Below are 16,636 nucleotides of genomic sequence, written 5' to 3'. Positions count from 1 at the left end.
GATAAAGATTAAAATTTCAGACTTACAAAACATAGGCAATCCATATTAAAGAGAGAGAGAGTTGTAAATAATCACTTTTACCATATGGTTCATAAAAAGGAAGAGGGTACTTATCACCGTATAGAAAAACTAATGAAGGGAATGCCTGGATTCTTCAGCCCTGGGAGAGGCTTGCCTCTCCTCTTAATTGCTGAATATTCAGGAATTAAAAAGGAACAGAGAATTCCTGACAGATCCAAAACAGCACACAGGAAGCCTCCTGCTAAATGCTTCCTGACAAGGAATCAGGGAGCTTATTAATCTCATCAATTTCTTCCTACTTTCTTAAATAATATCCAGCAAAATCCAAGTAAACAGACATGGGTTAGCTGTAGAAAAGGACAGACTAAAAGTATAAGAAGCAAGAATTCACTACAATAATTTCTTTTATTATTTTCTAATTCTTCCACCAACTGTATACTGCTAAGTAAGTTTACATGTGCAAAATAATTGTAATTCTAATCCACATTACCTTGCTCAGGTTCACAAAATAAAATGAGACAGTTTCCAATCTCTTTTACAAAACAGCAAAACTCTGGTCCTTAAACTGGGTCCTTAAACTTGAATCACAAATTCAAGTGTGATCAATTTCATTCACAATTATATATTGAAATTTATTAAGTTTTCAGCTGAAAAAAAAAAAATTTGAACAATTCCTAAAGAAAACAGAGATGAATCTCCATATCATCATGGAGAACAGGAACCCAAAAGTACTACACACCAGGTTTCCCCAACTGACCTGGGCCCACACTATTGAGAAGGCTGACTGCTTCCTCTTCAATCACAGACGGAAGGATCACCTGGCTGCTTCTCTGGCTCAGGGCCCTTCTTCCTCCTCCCTCACAGCCTCTGCAGATGGGGGTTGGAAGACCCTTGAAATCCTTTTGTTGTCCCTGAGCAGATACTCTGTTACTTGCCACTTGCTAGTCTCTGCATAGGCCCGGGGACCCCACAGGAACTCATAGCGAGTAAGGTCGCTGTCAAGCACCTGCCGGTACTCCAGGTAACCTTCCTGCACCCACACGTGGGTCTGCAGCTCCCTGGGCTCCCCAAAAATAGATTGCTCCCACCCGGGACATACCCCCATCCTGCTGAGTGCTTCCCAGACCACTTCCTCAGGGGTACAGTTTCCATTTCAGATGATCAGGCTGAAGACCAGCACCAAGAGTCCAGCCTTGGGCATGCTCTGCCCACTGCTCTGCATCGCATCGCAGGTAAGGCCCAGGGTGGGGACCAAGATGTAACCGTGCTCCCTGGAGTCCACCTCCTTCACCACCATGCCGAAGACCAGCTGCCAGGCATGAGGTGGCTTTATAGAAGACCACAGGGGTGGTCCTGATTACCCATGAGGATTGTATTCAGTACTTTGGTCTTAAAGGTCAGCTTCTTGGTACAATACTTGAAGAACAGAAACTTCACCAGGTTAGCCATCATCTCTTTCAGAGCTTCCTGGGGCAAGACCTCCACAGGGGTGGAGGAGGAGACTGATGGAGAGGATGCTGAGGGGGATGCAGCCTTCCCTGCCTCAGACCCCAGGAGCTGTGCTTCTACCTGGCCCTGGGGATTGCCTGGATCCTGAAGGTCTTCCTCAGGATTGCTCAGCTCACTCATCTTCATCCCAAGTGCAATGCCTGGGACTGAACCACAGACAGGAGTGAGGCAGGAGGACAGACATGGACCATGTGTCTGGAGGAGAGAGGGGGTGTGAGCGGCCTCACCTTAGAAACACATCCTGGGCAGTCTGGCACAGGCCACTTACAGGTCTCCTCTTGAGGGGTGCTCTTGAGCCTCACAGGGTCATGCTTCCTGTGCAGCTGGACACCTGACTACCTGAAGGAGGGGGGTGTCTCCCCAGGGTACAGGCAGCACAGCCAAAGGTTCCTGGGCTGACATGGTGTGGGGATATGGGCCTTGTGGTTTCCCTTCTGTTCTGGGAAGGGGAGCCCCTGGTGCACACTCAGGACGCCCTCCTCACCTTGACTTCTGGCACTGCCTGGACCTCCTCTGATCTCTGACCTCAGGACATGGTCCTCAGACCTCTGCTTCGCCTCCTGGAGCTCCTGTGAGAGACATGGAGGGGACACCTCAGGGGTAGACTGAGACATATCCCTGGGCCTTCCGTGCTGGTAGGAGGGGGGGGAATCTGTGAGGTCCCCCAAGTTGTGGGGTGGGAGGTCCCCTCAGGGCTCCCTGTGTAGTGCTAACCTTTCACCTGGCATGACCTATTCCCTCCCCTTTGGGGGCCTGCAGGGAAACAAAGAACAAGACCTGAGTCTGAACAGAAAGTGCTGATGGACCCCACATGTGGCTGCACCTGCCCAGGGCCTCCTGTGGATCCTAGGCTGGGGAGATGCCCGATCCTCAGCTCTTCCTCACCTCCCTCCTGGCCTCCCAAAACTGACCACAGGGGTGGGACAGGAGTTTGCTCAGTTATCCCTCTGGATCCAAGGAGTACACCCTCTGCAGGCCTGAACACTCCCCACTGTGGCCGAACACCTCAGATCCTGAGGTCCCTAAGCCATAGGTCAGGAAACTGTTCACTCTACTCTGAGGCCTCTAAGACTCCCATCAAAGGCAAGGATACCTCCCTGTCTTAAGTTCTAACCACCTCTGTCATTCCTAGCATGGAGTCTGGACTCCAGGCAGGGTCAGTCATTTTGAGACCTCACTGCTTTCACAAGGTCCCCAGTCCTCTGAGACACCCATGTCAAGAATTCAGACAGGCCTAGTGTGCTTATCTCACACCAGGGTCTCCAAGGGCTGACTACAAGGGTTGGGATTTGTGGGGTTCCATTGGTCCTCACTCAGGGTCCCCTATGTCCTCTTTCAGGCACCTCAACTTGCCTCTGGGCAGGACCTGAGCTTCTCGCCTCTCCCCAGCTGAAGCCCTGCCCCTTACACCAGGGCCCCATCTCTCCAAGATCTGGATGTCAAGAAGTCAGACCATGTCCGTTGCACTCATACTCCATGATAGCCCTGAACTGACAACAGAGACAGGCTTCTCTGAGGTCTCATTTAATTGGGGTACAGGGTCCCCTAGTTCGTCCTCAGGGTCCTCAACTTGAAACCCTGAAGGACCTGGGAATTGGCCCACCTGAGGCCTTGCCACATATACGAGGTCCCCAGTCTGAGACCTGGATGTCAGGAAGTCTGACCATGTCTAATGCACTCATCGTAACCCAGGGCCACCAAGGACTGACAGCAGGGACCGGCTTCCCTTGGTCTCCTCTGATTGGGGTCCAGCATCCCCTCAGTCCTCCCTCAGGGTCCTCACCTAAACTGCTTCAGAATCTAAGACTCTCCCCTCCAATCTCTGAGGCCTCGCCCCTTATATCAAGTCTCCAGTGTCTCTGAGACCTGGTACTCACGTCCCCACCAGAGTCACCCTGGGCTGACAGCAAGTTCTGAGATCTGTGGGATTCCTTGTGTCCTCCATAAAGGTCCTCATCTTGAGCCCTGGCAGGTCTGGGGATGCCAATTCTGTTGACCAGAGGTGGGACCCTCACACCAAGGCCATCACTTTACTGGGACCCCCAGGGAGAGTCTGTGGACACGACATCAAGTCTCCATGCCCAGGGCTTCCCAAAGCTGAGATAATGCCCCTGGCCATCCTCAACCCTCCTTCTGCTCTTCACTTTGACCCTCAGCAGATCTGGGCACCACTGTCTGTCCCTGACCTTGCTCCACTTCGAACCAGGCCCTCCCTAGCCAGGACCCCTGAGAGGCAAGCAGGAGTAGGGGACTCATTCCTATAACCCTGCCAGGATCTCTCAGGGCTGAAAGCACTGATGACCTGGATGTCCTGGGGTACCAGAGCCCCTTTCAGAGTTCTACCTTGACTCCTATCACAGCTGGGTTCCTTCACTCTGCTGACCTGAACCCGGGCACCTGACCCAGGCCCTCACTTCTCCCCTCCCATCAGGATCAGTGAGGTTACATCTGAATGTCACACCCCCTGATTCACCAGGACTGTCAGGAGGGTGGCACGTGCATCTCCTGGGGACCCTCAGTCTCCTCTAGTCCTCACCTCGAGTCTTCACAGGATGCGGGCACCTCCCTCTGCCCACCTGAGACTGCACCCTGAAGACCAAGCCTCTGACCCCCCGAGTTCACTGAAGAAGTGAGGGGGTGTGGGGTCTCAGCTTGACAGCCCTGACCAGGGCCCCCAGAAATCCCAGTCGGTGTCGAATTGTGTTCTATAGTGTCTGCTGTTCTGGGGTGACTGGAACCCCTCGTCCTCTTTTAGGAGGGTCCTCCTTAAACCTTGAGAGAAGGCTGCAGCCCTAGCACAGATGCTGGATGGGGGATTGCTGTGCCCATGACCAAGGTGGGGAAGCACAGGGAACCACCGTCTTCCCATGGGCACCCCTCAGTGTCACTGGACTTCAGAAACTTGTGTAGAAATGATGTTGTTTTAGCTGAAGTGGGTGAGCAGCAGCAGGTGAGTTAGCAAGAACTCAGTAGCCTGGAGATGGCCTTGGCCATTCATAGTGAGTTCACACTTCTCCTACCTGAGGTATCCCCAGGGTAGTCTCCTGGTGTCTCTCTTCCACTGGTCTGCATGGATGCCCTCCCCCGCCATGGGTCCTTCCTGTGCAGAGTGGCCAGAGGAGCTCTCGGGGGCCAAGAACTCCTGAGTCATGGGTTCTAAGTCCCCACTGGTCGGGCGACTTTAGACTCTTCCCCCAGGAAGGAGAGATATTCAAGAGGAGTGTGGGTGGCTGACCTGCCTTGCTCTGCCCCTGGGGTCCCTGAGGGCCAAGGATTTAGCCTCATTGCAGTCCAGCCCAACCCCCACGATGGCCTGGCTGCCCCCAGCCCCCCTACAACCTCCAAGAGCACTGCTCAGAGGTCAGAGGTGCTGGCTGAGACTTCAGCATCCCTAGGTTTGCTGAGGGTGGGAACATGCAGAGTTCATCATCTGGGGGATTTGCATGGGGCCTTGAGGGGCCCCCTGGCCAGGACCTCAGACCCTGGGCCTCAGACCCTGGACCTCAGAACCTGGACCTCAGACCCTGGAGATGGGAACCTTCCCTCCCTTTCCAGAGGCTCAGCGGATGGCTGAGCACCTTGTTGCCCGGTCACAGGCCCTGTTGTGGGGTCAAGCATGGACAAAACCCAGGCTGTGGTGTCTCATCAGCCTCCCCTGCTGGTTTGTAGCTCAATTCATCCCAGGGTCTTGGCTCATGACAGATCCCACGGAGTCCCAGATGGTTCCTCCTGCAGAGAGCTGGAATTCCAGAGCACCACCAGCTTGCTCACCACAGGCTAAGCCTTGTTTCTGTCATCCAGAAATCAGCCTCTTCCAGCCTCCCACCTCATCCCTGTTTGGTCATGGCACCTCTCTTTGTGAAGGGACAGAGCAAGGGAGCCCAGGGGATGAAGGGGCCACTGAGGATCCAAGATGAGCACTGGGTCAAGTGAGGCTCGGGCAGAGCTGATGGGAAGTGAGTTGGCCATGGATCACTGGCTCCCCAGGTTCTGCCCAGTCAGGTCTCCAGGGTCACCCTTACTTATTTGGAGCACTTGTGAGGCAGGCCCCCTCTCTGAGACACCCTGCCTGGTTGAATTTCATTTCCAACCTCCTAGACACTGTTGCCTGTGCAACCCCAGGGACACAGCTAAACCCATGCTTCTGGAGCCTCCTGGCCTCTCCTCTGGTGACCTGGGTGCGCCTGGAGCTTGAGACAGTTTGACTCTCCAGGGCCAGCCCATCAAGGCCATGCTCTCTCCCTCCAATCCTGTGTGACCTTAGGCTGCCGCCTCTGCCCGGCCCAGGAGGACACGTGCTTAGCCACTTCACTCTACAGACATCAGTCAAAAGCCACCAAGGACTGAGCTGTGGGAGTGAAGCACCTCATGGGTCTCTTTTGATATCAGGCAGCCTTGACATTGTAAATAAAAATTGCCTTTTGTGACAAGCAGATGACTTGCGATTGCAATCTGCACATCTCTGCTTTATGGATTTACAGGTAAGCAAGAGCCACACAGGCTGAAGTTCCTGGGAACGTAGATTTTAAATAGCAACATCTGCATGAGATTCCAGGTCAGGAGGCATACAGAAGTCAAGACAAAAAAGGGAATGAAACCTTCTGAAAAGTTAAGGTGTTCCGCAGGCAGTGAACCTTCATAAGGGGCTGCATTTTGGCTTGGAAATAAGCAGCCTGATTGGGCATCGTGGCAGTTAAGTGCCGGGGCTGACAGAGCCCTGGCCTGCACCGACCAGTGTCCTTTCTCAGGGCCTCCTCTGCCTGCTCCAGACTGCCAACAAGGGAGACCCCGCTTTCTGGTTCTGGTAGACTGGTGTGTGCACTCTCCCCTCACCTGGCCTCAGAGCCATTGTCTCTGCAGCATGACCCTGGAGGGCTATTTGCTATGCTCCTCAGGACAAACACTCTTTTAAGAGAAAGTGCATTATAAACTGGACACCCCAGCGAGCAGAGGGTGCTGAGATGTGACACCCTTGGAGTGCTCAGCTGAAAAAGGAAAAGAAAAGAGAAACAAGAAAAGGTCACCAGATTCAGGCCCTGCAATGAAGCCAAACCTTAAGCCTGCTGTCCAGGCACCAGCAAGTCCCCAAACTGAACAGCCACAGGCCTTGGGCAGAGACCACAGGCTCCAGTCCTGTGCGTCTCAGGACAGGAAGGGCTCTTATGGTGACCCCGACAAAGGGATACCTAATTTCTCCTTATCTGTTCAAGTGAGGAGCTTGCTGGACAGTGTCCCTGGGCCTGTGAAGCCACTCTGCCAGGCTCTTGTCAAGCCGTTGATGGGTCTTTTCAATGAGTGTATCCATATAAGTCCTGGAGAGGGGACTTGGCATTTGCAGCAGGCAGATTGCAGAAGCTTCTCTACTTTCTGTGCAGGTGTCGACCCCTGGCCTGCACCTTCTCTGCTGACCAGGACACTTCCCAGGAAAGGACCTGTGCTTCTCTGCACTAAACTTCTATTCCACAGTTATGGGAGTCATGTGCTTAGTCTCTCAGTCATGTGCGACTCTTTGTGACCCCATGGACAATAGCCTGCCAGGTTCCTCTGTCCATGGGGATTCTCCTAGCAAGAATACTGGAGTCGGTTGTCATGCCCTCCTCCAGGGGATCTTCTCAACCCAGGGATTGATCCCAGGTCTTTTGCCTTGCAGGTGGATTCTTTCAGGTCTGAGCCACGAGGGAGTTATTGGGGCACATAAACCCCTCCCCCCACCTGCTTCCCCCAGGGCCCGTACACCAGTCCTCAGTCCTGTCTTTGCACACAGCTTTCCCAGCAGGCCTGCCACCGTCCCTGGCAGTCCTGAGGTTGGTACCCACCCCACTCCCAGGACCCAGCCTTTACCTTGCTCAGGACACAGACAGGCGGCTCCTCTGTGAGCAGGTTGTTCAGGCAGAGGGAGATGAGCACATTCTGGCGTGCTTTGCTAAATCCGTACAGGCTAAGCTGGTGGATGAAGCTCTTCATACAGTCTGTCTCAAACACCTTGTCTGAGTCCCCCCTCTCCAAAATGTTCTTGAAGAGCTCCTAACTGATGCCTATGCAAGTGCCATCTTCCTCTCACCAGATGGACACAAAGTGGTGACTGTTGATGATGGTCCACCACTTCCTGGGAAAGGGGAGGGGGAGGAGGCTGCCCTCTCCCCCCTGGCAGGGCACCACACTCGGTGTGAAGCCTCTTCAATAAAGGCTCTTCACTCAAAGCTTGAAAAGTACTCTCTTCCAGGAGCAGCCTGAAGCTGCGGTGACCTGTGGGCATGGGCTGGGCCAGGGCGACCAAAAGGTCTGCAAGGAGCGGTGCAACTCCCTGAGCTGAGTCCCAGAGTCCATGTGTTTGGAGGAAAGGGAGGCCTCCCAAAGTCAGGGACCTCATCCATTGCAGGGCCCTCCTTGTCTACAGCCACGTGGAGCTGTAGTGCATCCCTCCTTCCTGGAAAAGGGACAGTGCAGTGGCCAAGAGCAGTCCAGGCTCACAAGGGTGCTCAGCCCTCACCAAAGGTCTCTGCTTGCTCAGGGCTGACATCACAAGGCAGTCACTAAGTGACCTAATAAAGGTCTGGCTGCACCCAGTCTGGTCAGTGTGTCAGCCTCCTGGTCCACGCTCACCAAGGCAGTGGGCACTATGACACTTGTGTGCAGGCATGTAGTCTCAGGCCGAGCCCTTTTGTAAACCTGGAATAGCCTTCTTGTCCCGGAGCCCTGGGCCTGGGAAGACACACCAACAGACGTGTGACCCTCAAAGTCAGCCCCTCCTCTGTATTTACAGGTGCCTTGAGGGTTCTGCATGTCAACCTTGCAATCAAATACAGCTTCATCTAGGGTGGGGTTCCACGGTCAAGGTACAGCCACCTGGCTTTCTGTGCACTGTTGCTGGCTAGGCAGCCAATCCCCCACACAGACCCTCTCTGGGCCCTGCCATTGGTCTGTGGGAACCCCAGGGTGGGGGCTATAGAACCATTGGCTGAGGTCTCAGGGATACAGGAGGAGGACAGGCCACCACACTCTGGGTTCTGCAGTCTGCCCATGTCCACCCCAAGCAGGCCTTGCTCTGCACACCCTGGTCCCAGGCACGCAGGAAGGGGCGGTCACCCTGGGCCTTCACACACAGTGTGGCTCTGTTTCTTGTGACCGCCATCCATGGGACCTCCATCTGTCTCTGTGTCCAGGCTGTGATAGTTGCCATCCTGCTCTGGGGCCTGGTATTCTAGCATCAAAGAGGCAGCCATGCAGGGTGGCCCACATAGGGGGCCCACCCCACTAATGTCCCCCACTCCAACTCTGCTCCTGGGGTTGAGGATCTTCCCGAGATTTCCAGAATCAGAAATGCCTCTGACCTTGAGGCATCAGCCAGTCGGGGCCCAGAAGCCCAGCCCAGTGAGTGAGAGAGAGGGCTCAGGTGAGAAGATGCCAAGGCGGGAACCTCAGCCTTGCTGATCCCCAGCTGCCTGGCTCACCCACTCTGAGCCTCTGCTTCCCCACACGGGTAATCCTAGGGGTACCTGCATCACGGAGTAGTGAGGACTCAGGGGAGGTACAGGAGGTGGCGAGGGTCCTGACACTCAAGTCTGCCACATGGTTACAAGGAAGCATGCTGTGTCTCAGCACAAGTCTGCATCTAAGGCACATAAGCACTGATCCCCCAGTGGATCTTGGCTCCATGCTGGAAGTCTCCTGTCACCAGCGAGGGGTGGGCTTCCTTGTTGATTCTTGAAAACTGGGGGCTGAAACATCACCTGAATTAAATGTCTGTAGACACAGCTCAGACAATTAGATAGAATTGCCCAGTGTGTCCCATAGACAGAAGCCCTACTCAGTGCCCTCCCATGTGACCCAGGAATGCCTCAGATCCCTGAAAACCCGAGTTCCATTTTAGACTGTCTGGGACCCCACAAACACTCTCGGCTGCCTCCTCAGCTGTCAGGATTGTGGCAGGGCACTCCCTGGCAATGGCTGAATCCCCAGTCCCCCTCTTCCCCTTTGTATATTCTGGTTGTCCCTGCATACTCTTGAGAGATGCCCACCCACCCCTGCTTCCCTTGGCTGCCTGTGGTAGCTAGAGGTTCCCTTTTGTTCTGGCTGAGAGACCATCTGGCTTCCTGGTCCAGAAACTACTAGAGCTCATTGATGAATTCAGTGAAGTTGCAGTATACAAAATGAATATATAAAAATCTATTCACATTTCTGTATACTAACAGTGACTAGCAGAAAGAGAACTTCGGGATATTATTCCATTTACCACTAAATAATCACATTTAACTGCATCAAAAAGAATAAACTATCTAGAAATAAACCTACCTAAGGAGGCAAAAGACCTGTACTTGGAAAACTGTGAGATATTGGTGAGAGAAATTTAAGACAGCACAAGATGGAAAACTATACCATGTTCTTGAATTGGAAGAATAAATTTTGTAATATGACTATACTACCCAAGGCAATCTACAGATTCAATGTAATCCCTATCAAATTACCAATGGCATTTTTCACAGAACTAGAAATTTGTATGGACACAAAAGACATCAAATAGGCAAAACCATCTTTGGAAAAAAGAACAACCTTGGAGGGACTTCCCTGGTGGTCCAGTAGCTAAGACTCCATTCTCTCAATTTAGGGTTCCCAGGTTTGGTCCCTGATCAGAGAACTAGATTCCATATGCAGCAACTAAGAGTTAGCATGCTGCAACTGAGATTCACATGCCACAACTTAGAGTTCACCTGCTGCAGCTAAAGACCCTGCATGCCACATCTAAAAAGATCCCAAGTGCTTAAACTGAGGATTCTGAATGCCACACCTGAGGATCCCACATGCCTCAATGAATATCAAAGATCCCATATACCACAACAATGATCAAACACTGTGAAATAAAGTAAAACAAACAAACAAACAAACAAAAGAACAGAGCTGGAAGAGTCAAGCTTCTTGACCTTAGACTATACTACAAAGCTATAGGAATCAAAACAGTATGGTACTGGCACAAAAACAGACACACAGATCAATGAAATAGGATAGAAATCATAGAAACAAGCTTATGCACCTATAGTCAATTAATCTACAACAAAGGAGGCAAGAATACAGTACACAATGGAGAAAAGAGAGTCTCTCCAGTAAGCGGTGCTGGGAAAAGCTGCATGTAAAAGAATGAAATTAGAATATCATCTAACACTATATGCAAAAACAAACTCAAAATGGATTCAAGACCGATAAGTAAGATTAAATATGTAAAACTTCTGGATGAAAACATGGGCAGAAAACACATTGACATAAATCACAACAGCATTGTTTTTGGAAAAGGAAATAAAAGCAGAAATGAACAAATGGGCTTCCCAGGTGGCACTAATGATAAAGAACTTGCCTGCTAAGGTAAGGGATGAAGGTTCAATCCCTGGGTCGGGGAGACTCCTGGTTTAGAGCATGGAAACCCACTGCAGTATTCTTGCCTGGAGAATTCTATGGACAGAGGAGCCTGGTGGGCTACAGTCCACAGGGTGGCAAAGGGTCAGACACGACTTAAGCTACTTAGCATAGCCCAGGGATCTAATTTAACCTAAAAGTTCTTGCACAGCAAAAGAAACCTTTGAAAAAATGAAAAGAACCTACTGAATGAGAGAAAATGTTGCAAATGAGTGATTTGGGGTTAATATTCAACATATATAAACACCTCAAAAACACAGCATCAGGGAAAAAAAAAAAACTTTTAAATGGGCAGAAAAACTGAATAGAAACTTTTCCAAAATAGATATACAGATGGCTAACTGGAGCATGAAAAGGTGCTCAACATCACTAACCCATCAGGGAAATGCAAATCCAAATCACAATGAAATGTCACCTCATACCTGTAAGAATACTGCTGCTACTGCTTAGTCTCTTCAGTTGTGTCTGATTCTGTGCGACCCCATAGATGGCAGCCCACCAGGCTTCACCACCCCTGGGATTTTCCAGGCAAGAACACTGGAGTGGGTTGCCATTTCCTTCTCCAATGCATGAAAGGGAAAAGTGAAAGTGAAGTCCCTCAGTCGTGTCTGACTCTTAGCGACCCCACTGACTGCAGCCCACCAGTCTCCTCCGTCCATGGGATTTTCCAGGCAAGAGTACCGGAGTGGGGTTCCATTGCCTTGGCTATCATCAAAAAGAACACAAATAACAAATGCTAGCAATGATATGGCAAAAAGGGAATCTTTGTGGACTGTTGGTGGGAATGTAAACTGGTGCAGTCACTGTGGAAAATAGTGGGGACGTTTCTCAGAAAACTAAAATTGTGCAATGTGACCCAGCAATTCCATTCCTGGGTGTATATCCAAAAAATAAAAAAAAACTCTAATTTGAAAAGATACATGCACTCCAATGTTCCTGGTAATATTATTTACAATTGTCAAGATATGGAAGCAATCTAAATGCCCATCAGTGGATGAATGGATAAATAAGGCGTGGCACAAACACACACACACACACACACATAATAGACTACTATACATCCATAATAATGAATGGCATTTTGCCATTTTTAGGAACATGGATGGATTTGGAGGGCAATATGCTAAGTGAAACAAGTCTGATAGAGAAAGACAAACAAAGTATGATCTCACTTAGACATTGAATTTAAAAAATAAAACAGACTAATAACCTCAGATACGCGGATGACACTACCCTTATGCCAGAAAGTGAAGAGGAACTAAAGAGTCTCTTGATGAAGGTGAAAGAGGAGAGAGAAAAAGCTGGTTTAAAACTCAAGATTCAAAAAAAAAAAAAAAAAAAAAAAAAAAAACGAAGATCGTAGCATCGGGTCCCATCACTTCATGGCAAGTAGATGGGGGAAACAATGAAAACAGTGACAGACTGCATTTTCTTGGTCTCCAAAACCACTGCAGATGGTTACTGCAGCCATGAAACTAAAAGACGCTTGTTCCTTGGACGAAAAACTATGACACACCTAGACAGCATATTAAAAAGCAGAGATTACTTTGCCAACAAAGGTCTGTCTAGTCAAGGCTATGGTTTTTCCTGTGGTCATGTATGGATGTGAGAGTTGGACTGTGAAGAAGGCTGAGCACTGAAGAATTGATGCTTTTGAACTGTGGTGTTGGAGAAGACTCTTGAGAGTCCCTTGGACTGCAAGGAGATCCAACCAGTCCATTCCATCCTAAAGGAAATCAGTCCTGAATATTCATTGGAAGGACTGATGCTGAAGCTGAAAGTCCAATACTTTGGCCACCTGATGTGAAGAGCTGAATCATTAGAAAAGATCCTCTTGTTGGGAAAGATTGAAGGCAGGAGAAGAAGGGGAGGACAGAGGGTGAGATGGTTGGATGGCATCACCAACTCATTGGATATGAGTTTGAGCAAGTTCTGCGAGATGGTGAAAGACTGGGAAGCCTATTGTGCTGCAGTCCATGGGTTCACAAAGAGTCAGACATGACTGAGCAACTGAACAACAATTGAATATTAAAATAGAAGAAGCTGACTCACAGACACAGAGAACAAACTAGTGATTACCAGTTGGGAGAGGGAAGGAGGAATGGGCAAGATAGGACTAGGGGAATAAGAGGTATAAACTATTAGGTATAAAACAAACTACAAGGATATATTGCAAAACATGGGGAATATAGTCAGTATTTTGTAACAGCTATACATGGAGTATAACCTTTAAAAGTGTAAATCACTATAGTGTACATCTGTAACATATAGTTCTGTATAGCCACTATACTTCAATTGAAAAAGTGAGATATCCACTGTATTGCCCCTCCCCTTTCCCTCTCCCCATGGGTAACCAGTAGTTTCTTCTCTGAATCTCTGAATCTGTTTCTTTTTTGTTATATTCATTAGTTTGTTTTATTTTTTAAATTCCACATATAAGTGATATCAAACAGCCTTTGTCTTTATTTGTCTGACTTCTTTTACTAAGCGTAATACACTCCAAGTCCATGTATGTTGTTGTAAATGGCAAACTTTCCTTCTTCTTAATGACTGAGTAGCAAACATCAAACCTTAAACATCACAGGAATGTAAATTCATAAGCCTGCTATAATCCCATTCCCTATACCACTGTTTAGGTTTTAGTACATATTTACCAAAGAGTAAAGATTTTACTTTGTTCTAATTTTTTTCTAAATAATAGAACTTGATAGGATATCTTAGAAAACTAGAATATAAAAACAGAGGGGAAAAGAAGAAAAGAATTAAAATAAGGTCAGCATCAGCTCCATATCAATTACCTCACTTTAGCTTCTTGGGAACCCTGATTTTGTTTTTTGCCCCCCAATTCAAAATGCACACAATATCAATTTCCTGGCTTTGATAATAATTTGCTGTAGTTGTGTGAGATCTCTTTGGGGAATGTGGATGATGGATACACAGCTCCCCTATTACTATTTTTATAACTTCTTGTGAGTCTTTAAAGATTTTCAAAATTAAAAGCTACAATAAAAATGGAGGCACAGAGGTGAGGACAGCCATACTACTGGAGAACAGAAACTAAGCATAAGTAAATGAGATGGAAACAACTATTTAATGATTAATTATAATCAGTTCTTTTAGCATAGATTCATTCAGAAACATGTAGCTGTTGCATAAATGAGTAAGATGCATTTACTGCTTTATAGGAGGTTTAGTCTAGAAGGTCCCCATTTACTCAGCATTTACCATATAGGCTTTAGAAACAAAAGTAAGAAAAAAATTAAAGATACAATCCTTACCCTCAAAGGAAAAATAAAAAGCTTTCAATCATATTCTTAGGAGCATGTATAGCTGAGCACAAACATACACATACTAAACTTGTTATAATCCAGGGACTGATATTTCAACTTGTGAAGTGCCTTCATGAAAAAGAAAAATAGTCTAATTTCCTACTTATTTATGACATTTTAAACTATTAGTCAATATTTTATTGAATAATTATAGTAAATTATTGACTAGAATTAATTTGTAATGTTTCATAGCTTTTAATGTCAGACCACAGTGGATATCTTTTCCTTTTTGACTAGTCTTAGTTTTATTGTATGATATAGTTTAGCACTTGAGTATGTATTGTTCTCTGTTTTACCACAGTTATCTTTTCTCTCCATCTGTATTTTGAGCTCATTAAGAGTTGTTTTTCCTTCTACCTCCATGTTTCACGGCACATAGTTGGTAATAAATAAATGCTAGTTGATTGGCACTTTGCCAACTGTATGTTACTTCCATAAAAAATTAGCTACCTGTATTTATATGAGACAAATTGATTAGATTTTACATCACTAATAAAAAAAAAAAAGTGAGATATCTCAAATGGTTCTGGGGTTTCTAGAATTAGCTCTGTAATCTGATTAGGTTTAAAGCTGCTAATGACTCTGTAGTAAAGACAGCATCGATAGTCTATGGCAACAGATACATGGAAAATATCCGCTTTGGATATGCCCGATGAACCACTTAAAAGAAGTGCTGGGTGCAAGGTGTTCTGTGAATGTGTATATGATACTTTTGAACATTTTTGGAACACTGTTAGATATGATGAGCTTTCTGGTTGCCCCGACTGTAGTTGCAAAGAGTGGTGAAAGGAAATGATTAGCTCAGTTTACAGTAAAAGACCTAAAATATTCCATGTGTACCCATAAGGAAACACATATCTCCTGTAGATACAGGGTTGATTGCTAATGATCCCATGCAAACAGCCTTCAACTGGTTGAATTAGACTTGAAGTTGAATTCTGCCACTAGAGTGCTTCCTGTTAAAATGAGGGAGCTGACTTGGAAAGAATGGGATTCTGTACATTGTGATAGAGCTGTGTGGGGAGACCCTGATGAAACTGGGGACACTGAGCCCATCAAGTCTGGTGAGTTATCCTTTCCAGTAGAAGAATACTCCCCAGCTCAGTGGGAAGCAGCACCATGACCCCCAGTGGGATCAGCCTCTGCACATAAAGCTAGATCAGGCCAAAATGATTCACTAAGCATAGATTCTACATTTAATACTACAACTCAAGGAGTTAGAAAGTGCTCTTATTAGTTTGACTGGTTGGTTGAAATATGGACCAAAAGTTGGCCCACAGTGAGTGGAAATGTCAGACCTGACTTGACTATTGGTGTGGATTTGTCATTTAATACCTACTCATCCATACTAGGGGAATCCCAAAGACATAACTTTCACCAAGATTGTGAAGGGAGCCCCAGCACCCTTGAAGAACTCTGTGATTGCTCTTCTCTGTGGCCAGAACTCACAGTAGGAACTGCAGTCACTGAACTGGGAAACCTAAATGCAGTGGGAGTATTTAGATCGCCAGATGGCGGGAGCCAAGTGGCAGCACACAACCACCAAGGGCAAGGTGGGACTGGTTACAGTAATGGAGACCAGAGTCAAAGCACCAATCAGAACAGTCTGACTAGGGCAGCTCTATGGTTTTATCTAGTTGCTCATGTTCTTTTTAGAAGTAAAAGAGTCATGAAGACCAGTAAGTTATTATTTGATATGTATAAGCAAAGATGTCACCAGTCAAATGTACAAAAATCTATTCTGAATCACAAAAACAGAGAGTCAAAGTCCTTTGATCAATTCCCAGACTTGAGCCATTAAAACTCTCAGAAGAAAATGCAGAGGTACATTTTGATGACATAGAATTTCAGAAATGGATTCTTAGATGTGACATCAAATGCATGACACCAAAAACAAAATGAAAAAAGACTGTGGGTGAACCTCGAAAACTTCATGTTAGGTGAAGGAAGCCAGCCACCAAAACCACATATTATGTTTCCACTTATATGAAATATCCAGAATACAGAAATCTACAGATAAGGAAAGAAGATTAATGGCTACCTTAGGCTGGGGTCTTCCCAGGTGGCACATAGAATCCACCTGCCAATGAAGGAGATGCAGGTTCAATCCCTGGCTTGGGAAGATCCCCTGGAGAAGGAAATGGCTACCCACTCCAGTATTGTTGCCTGGGAAATCCTATGGACAGAAGGGACTGGCAGGCTTCTGCCCATGGGATTGCAAAGAGTCAGACATGACTAAGGGACAGAACACAAACACACACAAGGCTGGGGTGGGCTGGGGGGAGGTGGTGGTGGATACAGTGTCTGTAAATGTTCATCCACTTTAGTTCTCATTGGTGTCCTGGAAATTTTCTAAAATTGATTGTGGTTAT

General features: G+C 47.6%; 1 pseudogene across 1 annotated transcript; it reads right to left on the bottom strand.

The window, feature by feature from the left end:
- Positions 1 to 412: 412 nt before the first annotated feature.
- On the bottom strand, positions 413 to 1,656 carry LOC147340988 (melanoma-associated antigen 10-like; annotated as a pseudogene). The gene has a single exon (XR_015159741.1). The product of XR_015159741.1 is annotated as a melanoma-associated antigen 10-like (transcript).
- Between the last annotated feature and the right edge of the window lie 14,980 nt (positions 1,657 to 16,636).

The sequence above is a fragment of the Bos grunniens genome, chromosome X (genome assembly GCF_055505025.1).
Source record: "Bos grunniens cultivar Pamir isolate PY7600 chromosome X, Bosgru_T2T1.0, whole genome shotgun sequence".
Taxonomy (NCBI): Eukaryota; Metazoa; Chordata; class Mammalia; order Artiodactyla; family Bovidae; genus Bos; species Bos grunniens.
This window is presented reverse-complemented; position numbering and strand designations above follow the sequence as displayed.